Source organism: Nilaparvata lugens, chromosome X (genome assembly GCF_014356525.2).
Source record: "Nilaparvata lugens isolate BPH chromosome X, ASM1435652v1, whole genome shotgun sequence".
Classification (NCBI taxonomy): Eukaryota; Metazoa; Arthropoda; class Insecta; order Hemiptera; family Delphacidae; genus Nilaparvata; species Nilaparvata lugens.
This window is the reverse complement of record NC_052518.1, coordinates 34,710,785-34,719,164: the sequence shown is the minus strand read 5'-3', so window position 1 is coordinate 34,719,164 and position 8,380 is coordinate 34,710,785. Positions and strand designations below refer to the sequence as shown.

The 8,380-nt window shown below is 30.2% G+C and overlaps 1 long non-coding RNA gene across 1 annotated transcript; it reads right to left on the bottom strand.

Annotated features, from left to right (window-relative positions):
• Positions 1-4,481: 4,481 nt before the first annotated feature.
• Positions 4,482-7,745, bottom strand: LOC120354984. Its single transcript, XR_005573355.1, has 3 exons — positions 7,336-7,745; positions 6,496-6,677; positions 4,482-4,825 (listed from the first exon to the last, which is right to left on the bottom strand). It is a non-coding gene; the product is annotated as an uncharacterized LOC120354984 (long non-coding RNA).
• Between the last annotated feature and the right edge of the window lie 635 nt (positions 7,746-8,380).

The following is an 8,380-nucleotide window of genomic DNA, read 5'->3' as shown; positions in this document are numbered from 1 at the left end:
CATCCTCTTGGAACTTTATTATAGAGTTTATTTCTCAAATATGAAATACTTCTACGGGATAGGGTGCTATCAACTCTTTCAATTGTGATTAAGTTTTGAGCGACTTGTCTAGTTACTCTTTGAAAATTTTGAATATTTTTTAATTTGAGCACATGTTTCTTAATAGTCTTTAAAATGAACAATTGTCTTATAGTGAACAGATTGGAATTTTGAAACAATGTGACACTTGGGAAATCTCTTGGATACCTCATTATTGTTTTGATAACTAACTTTTGTAAAACAAATAGAGGTTTTAAAGTTGAATCAAAAGTTCCTCCCCATATAGAATTACCATACTGAACTAAGGATTGGAATAGAGCAAAATAAACAGATTTTAGTAATTTTAGACTCAAAATACTTCTAAGCATATACATTTTTAAATTGACCACCCTTAATTTTCTACAAAGGTAGCTAATCTGAGGTGACCAGCGTAGATGCTTATCAACAAAAATACCAAGATACTTGTAATTGTTTACACTCTCAACAACCTCATTGCAAGAATCACATGGATACGTGTTACAAGCATTATTCAAACAAAGCCTGTTCATATCTAGATCTCCTCTTGTTGTTGGACTGAAGGTCATACAATTTGTTTTACCAAGATTTAGTCTCAAATAATTACATTTTAGCCACTGAGAAACCTTATAGTAACCCACTTTTGTTTGCTTGATAACATCTTCCCAGGAACCTTCTTGGAAGATAAGTGCTGTGTCATCAGCAAAACAAATTGTCTTAGACCCAACTGAGTCCAGTACACTAGGCAGGTTATTAACATAGATCAAAAATAAAACTGGTCCCAATACAGTCCCTTGAGGTAGACCCCTTGTCACATCTCTAATCTCACTATTACTACCACCACAGCTAACGATTTGGCTTCTACCCCTTAGATAACTTTCAAAGAAATCTAACTCTATTCCTTGAATACCAATATTAGATGGTAGTTTCTGAATCATTTTATCATGTGGTACTGTGTCAAAAGCCTTGGCCAGGTCCAGAAACATTACCAAGGTTTTTTTATTTGTTTTGAAACCATTGTATATTGTCTCAGTTAAGGACTCCAATGCATCCTCTGTGCTTCTACCCTGTTGGAAACCAAACTGCCTCTTATCAAGGATTTTATTAACATCTAGATATTCAACTAATCTTTTCTTTACCAATTTTTCGAAAATTTTAGAAATAGAACTTAGCAAGCTAATTGGTCTATAATTTTGAGGTATTTCTTTACTCCCCCCCTTGTGTAAAGGAATAACTTTTGCATGCTTGAAATGCAAGGGAAAGTATCCAGATGAAAAACAACAATTGAAAATTTCTGAAAGAGGTTTAGAGATTGTGTCAGTTGATAGTTTTAGCACGCTGTTGGATATGTTATCCCATCCAGGTGCCTTATTATCATTCAAACTTTTGATTACTTCCTTGATTTCTGTTTCAGTAACAAAATTGAAATTAAATGCATTTTCAATATCTATTGTTTGTTCCAAATATTGATCTTCATTCTGTCCATGTATATCAATTTCCTGCGCTTGATTTATACCTACATTCACAAAATAGTCATTCAAAGCATTAAGATCTTGATTTACATGTAATTGTGAATTCTTATTTACCCCAATAATTGCTTGATTTATCACAGACCATATCTTCTTAGGGTCACCTTGAGCTTTATTTATTTCTGATTGATAATATAAATCTTTTGCTTTTCTAATTAGATCTACTATTCTATTTCTGTAAGACAGGAATTTCCTTCTCAGGTCTACATTGAATGGTTCATTTTTCAATCTCTTATATAATCTATCTCTTATAGATATGGACTTTAGAATTCCATTGGACATCCAAGGTTTCAAATGTTTTTAGTTAAATTAACCTTTTTAATAACTGTTGCTCTACTGATGCACGTTTTTACATTATTTACAAATTCATTTACTAATGTTTCAATACTTCTATTCACGTCAATCTCCCAATTCATTAAAGCACTCTCCTCTAACAACTTTTCTTTATTAACATTCCTCACTTCAATAAACTTACATGGCTTACTAGATCGAGAACAAACATCTTTTTTAATTGATGCGTGAAGAGCAGTCGCATAATGATCAGTAATTGACATTTCTAATACAGCAGTTTTTAATGAGTCATTATGTTTGGATTTACTCCTATTATCAAGTAATTGAAAAGCTTTGAGGATCGAAATAATTTCTTGAAATATGTTAACTATTTCATGTTTCAATGTGATTTCTTGACTATTGACATTTTAAATCATGGGACATCATGCAATTTTAGGCATTTGCCTGATGCAAATGGTTGAGCATTGCCCATATATTGTGATGAAGAAAAGTTTGTTTCAAATCACTTCAATGAATATTAAGATTCAAGCATTCTGATTATACAGATTCAAGCATGGGAAGCGGTAATTTTTGTCTCAAGTTACATATTATACATAATTTAAGATTTTTTATTCTTTCCTGTTTCATTATTATGTAAGTTCTGCTGAAATTAACACGTGAGGTTTATTGGCTAAAATTACTTCCCACTATTTTACATTAATTTCTTCCAATTTATCGAATTTCAAAGTTTTTTAGCTTCCTCAACAACCTGTCAACTCAAATTTTACTTGAATTTTTATTGCAATCTCTAGGCTTTTAAATTTCTAATAATGTATACAAATAGGTTTGAATGATAAATCATTCTATTCAAAAATTACATATCATTATACTGAGATTTGCTTTGCTTTTACTTGCTTCCCAAGCAGCAAAATAATCAGTTTAAAGTACTTTGAAATGTAATTTTAAATCACTTTAAAGCACTTTTAAATTATTGTACAATGATTTACAATGCTTTAAGTGGGCAAAATTGTGATTTATAAACTACTTGAAAATCATTTGAAATCACTTTCAAATGATTGAATAAGTTCTTCAGAATCATTTAGAATCATCGATTTATGTACTTTTCAAATCACTTCAAAGCATTTCAAAGTAGATTTAAATCACTTTTAAATGATTGTACAATGATTTACAATGCTTTAAGTGGGCAAAATTGTGATTTATAAACTACTTGAAAATCATTTGAAATCACTTTCAAATGATTGAATAAGTTCTTCAGAATCATTTAGAATCATCGATTTATGTACTTTTCAAATCACTTCAAAGCATTTCAAAGTAGATTTAAATCACTTTTAAATTACTTTTAAATGATTGTACAATGATTTACAATGCTTTAAGTGGGCAAAATTGTGATTTATAAACTACTTGAAAATCATTTGAAATCACTTTCAAATGATTGAATAAGTTCTTCAGAATCATTTAGAATCATCGATTTATGTACTTTTCAAATCACTTCAAAGCATTTCAAAGTAGATTTAAATCACTTTTAAATTACTTTTAAATGATTGTACAATGATTTACAATGCTTTAAGTGGGCAAAATTGTGATTTATAAATTACTTTCAAATGATTAAATAAGTTCTTAAAAATCATTTAGAATCATCGATTTATGTACTTTTTAAATCACTTCAAAGCATTTCAAACTAGATTCAAATCACTTTTAAATTACTTTTAAATGATTGTAAAATGATTTACAATGCTTTAAGTGGGCAAAATTGTGATTTATAAACTACTTGAAAATCATTTGAAATCACTTTCAAATGATTGAATAAGTTCTTCAGAATCATTTAGAATCATCGATTTATGTACTTTTCAAATCACTTCAAAGCATTTCAAAGTAGATTTAAATCACTTTTAAATTACTTTTAAATGATTGTACAATGATTTACAATGCTTTAAGTGGGCAAAATTGTGATTTATAAATTACTTTCAAATGATTAAATAAGTTCTTAAAAATCATTTAGAATCATCGATTTATGTACTTTTTAAATCACTTCAAAGCATTTCAAACTAGATTCAAATCACTTTTAAATTACTTTTAAATGATTGTAAAATGATTTACAATGCTTTAAGTGGGCAAAATTGTGATTTATAAACTACTTGAAAATCATTTGAAATCACTTTCAAATGATTGAATAAGTTCTTCAGAATCATCGATTTATGTACTTTTCAAATCACTTCAAAGCATTTCAAAGTAGATTTAAATCACTTTTAAATTACTTTTAAATGATTGTACAATGATTTACAATGCTTTAAGTGGGCAAAATTGTGATTCATAAATTACTTTCAAATGATTAAATAAGTTCTTAAAAATCATTTAGAATCATCGATTTATGTACTTTTTAAATCACTTCAAAGCATTTCAAACTAGATTCAAATCACTTTCAAATTACTTTTAAATGATTGTAAAATGATTTACAATGCTTTAAGTGGGCAAAATTGTGATTTATAAACTACTTGAAAATCACTTTCAAATGATTAAATAAGTTCTTAAAAATCATTTAGAATCATCGATTTATGTACTTCTTAAATCACTTCAAAGCATTTCAAACTAGATTGAAAACACTTTTAAATTACTCTCAAATCACTCTACAATGATTTACAATGCTTTAAGTGAGCAAAATTATGATTAATAAACTACTTTAAATCACTTTAGAAATGATTGAATAAGTTCTTCAGAATGATTCAAAATCATTGACATATAATCTCCTTTATAGAATAAATAGTATATTCAGCTGGATTTGAAAAAATTACATAACTTCAAAATTGATGAATAAATCCTTTACTTAAACATTCATAATTAACATAGTAATGCGACGAATTGTATTTTATGGCTGGAGCTCCAAATTAAAATTTTCAAGTGTCTCGACTTCATTGACTTCAGCAGACGACTGTTTCTTCTCCTTTTCTCCATGTCTGTGAACAAAAATTGAATCAACTTGATTTCAATGTCATCTTTATTGTATAACTTCAGGTAGAAAAATAAGTCAAAACGGAAGCATTTGACCTGTAGGTCCACAGCAGATCAAGTTCAAAGGAAAACAAAATTGGAACCTCAGTTATGTACATTATCAATCAATCAATCAATCAATAATTATTATGAAGAATGTCATCTAAATTTGGAAAGAACATGTTTACTTCACTTATCTGTTAGAATACAAAGTTATTGTCATAAGAGCTCGTGGTATTCAATTCTTCCAGTTGCTCTCCTAAAAATGTAATTTTTCACTTCTAGATGAATTCTACTAGAATATTTTAACGACGGCTCTGTGTTTCAAATCAATAAAACAAAAAAATAGAATATCAAATCAATGGGTGAAACTCATCTCATTGGGGACATGGGACGGTCAAGCGAGAACAATACAACTGCAATACCCTTTGGCAGGTAGATTTAGCACATTTTCGACCCTTGTGCAATGAAGCATATGCCCCCTCCTGTTATGTTTAGTAACTTTATTCGACACTTAGCATTTAGAATTCTACTTATATTTGGAAAGATAGAGCTCATTTAGAAAAAATGGTTCGACTTCATCATCATGGAACATAATTTTGAGCCAATTCAAATATTATCAAAGAACAATTATAGTACAGCTTCACTATTCTACTACCTAATAACAGAATATCTATACTATGTAGAGTAGTATAGGTAGAGTCGTAGAGAGTTCAAGGTATGGTATATAATACAGTGTAGTAGACTATATAATAGTCATAGAATGAAAAAAAAACATTAGGACAAGGCTCTTTGGGCCGCTGATTCAATGGATTTATTGGGCAGTTTTATTATATTATGTCAAACAATTCATGTTTTTTATGGCTCAGAGTAATAGGACTTGAGCATCACTACATAGTGACCCAGCACAAGTGCGTTTACAATTCATTGTGATTGTTAAGGATATATCAATGTGTAATGCTAGTTTTTAAGTTTATAAAAATTATCATAGTAGACCAAAGACTTGAAGAAAATACTCTATTTATGATGAACTTACAAGTTTATACATTTGAATATATAAAACTAATTTCATGTGCTACTTGATATTTTTCAAACGATACATATGTATACATATGTATATATGTATACACATGTCGAGTTGTAAGTTGTGGACCAGAGTGTTGGGTTTTGGCGTAAATTTTGAAAATATATTATTTTTGCTAATTTATCTGGATGGGGGCTATGTGGAGTGTTAATCCCAGATTTGTAGCTTACTACAAATCAATTAATATTCCAATACTGAGTAACGATCAGCATCATAATGACCACCTCCCAAATTGAAAAAATCAACTTAGATATTCAATATTGCAGATCCTGGATGGAATGACTCATTTTTTTATTAAATAGAATAGAATGACTCCTTCATTTTAATGTCGTGGCGAAGTTTGGACAGTAGTGTCCACTCTACCACTCAGCCACGGTGTTTGTGGATGTCATGTTTAATGGCGAAATAAAGTTTTTGAGTCAGTGAAGTAGTATTTTCTATTCAAGTGGGATTTTGTCTGGCTGATATTAATATTGCCAAATTAGCGTTGTTGAAAAATATGAAGCAAGCTACACAGTAAACTTCAAAAAGATAAATTTGCTGAAATCTTACCAATCATAACTTTAGTTATGAGAAGGTCCTTGAATGGTTTTTTCTCTATCTCATGGTCGTCCTTGCGTTGAACTCTTTTCCACGAAAAGTATATGGCAACGAAGGGTCACCAGCTTCCCCATGATACTCGTGATTGTGCGCCCCTTCAAAGCTGTATCGGCGCATGACGCGACATACGTCTCCTTTGAACAATGAAAAAACAATATATTTTAGTTGGATGATAATACCAAAATTAAAGTATTCTCAAAGGGATCAAGTATATCTATCTGATGAATTCATAATGTAACCTTTGTTTTTTACAATTTCCAAAAAACTCAGATCAAATAACTTAGAAAGCAGATTATGTATGTAGATCATTTTTGTTCTAAGTGCTTAGTTCTGTTTCATTTAGTGGAATTTATAGTTACGGCAAAAAATAATATTTTTGAAGTAGGGGTTTAAATTCAAGATTGAATACGAAAAAAATAATAGCTAGTGATTTGAAAAAATTTGGAATGCTGAAGATTTGACAAAAATCGATAGGCTACTCTTATACCGATTGAAATAAGAGACTAAATATATAACCCAAATTTGTGGGCTATCGTATGATGACCGGTAAAAAATATAAGCTTGTTCAGTCCTCTAGCTCATTACAGCCTATCAGGTCAGGTAGAATTCAACTAGTCAACCAAAATGAATTAACTGAACCTACCTAATATAGGTAGGAAAGACAGAACGCAAGCTAGATCTATAAAATATAATAATAATGTGTATTTTCTCCAAGCTACTCTATAGTAGATATACTTTTATCAGTCTATGATTCAAACTTCCATAAATAAAGTAATATTATTGTGTACTTACATTGATAATAGAAGATCAAGTGACTTCAAAACAAATAAATTCCCGGATAAAACACTGGAAACATGAACTGTAATCTGTATTCAATACATGATGAACTGAACTAACTGGCCCTTGCGACTGACTATAGTCGGCCAAGCGAAAATGGATCCTTCAAGGCCACTGCAATGTTGCCACTCTTGTCCACCCCTCGCTCGACCAGTCTATATACATTGACTATATTTCTACACCCTGAACATCGCTCTTTCCTTCTCATACCTTCCCTCTTCCTCTTTTCCGTCACTACCTGTCACAAATTCTTTTGAGCACGTCAGGTTCAAAAGTTCTATTGTGTCATTCTTTGAAGTTAGAACAATAACATCCCCCGTTATCTCCTCCCATCAGCCGCTATATTCTTTAACATCATGAAATGAAGGAAATAATATTGTTATGTATAATGTATAACTCTTTCTTGAGTCATGACATCAATAAATCCAATTTTATAATGATGATTAGATTTTTCTTTATAAATGCAACTATTTATAAACTGAGCTATTACTTCATAAAGGTTACTTGAAGACTTTTATAATAATCAATTGGAAGTGGAGTGATGTAATTTTATTTATTTTAGCCAATATTCTTGTAGTGCCCACTTCACTCTGCATTTTTCAGTTTGCATGAATTCTCATTTGATTCCCATCACACTTCATCCAGGCTTTGGACTGGCTGAAAGTACTTGTACAATCAGGCGTGTTTAAAATCTTTTTTCTTTTCACTTTTTTCATCTCATATTTCAATACATTAATTACACATATACATTATTTACACATATACATTAATATACATTATTTACACTTATACATTATTTACACATGTATACATTAATTTATTTTTCTGCTTCATTCTTAATCACTTTCAAATTCGGAATCACCAGATGAACTGTCTCCTGTTATTGTAATAACAAGTGATTCCATTGCCAAATCACGAGGGCACTCTTTTTTCAAATCATCTTCTTGAATTTCTTCTACATGCTTTACACATCTCCTCCAATCTTCCACAGTCACCCTCT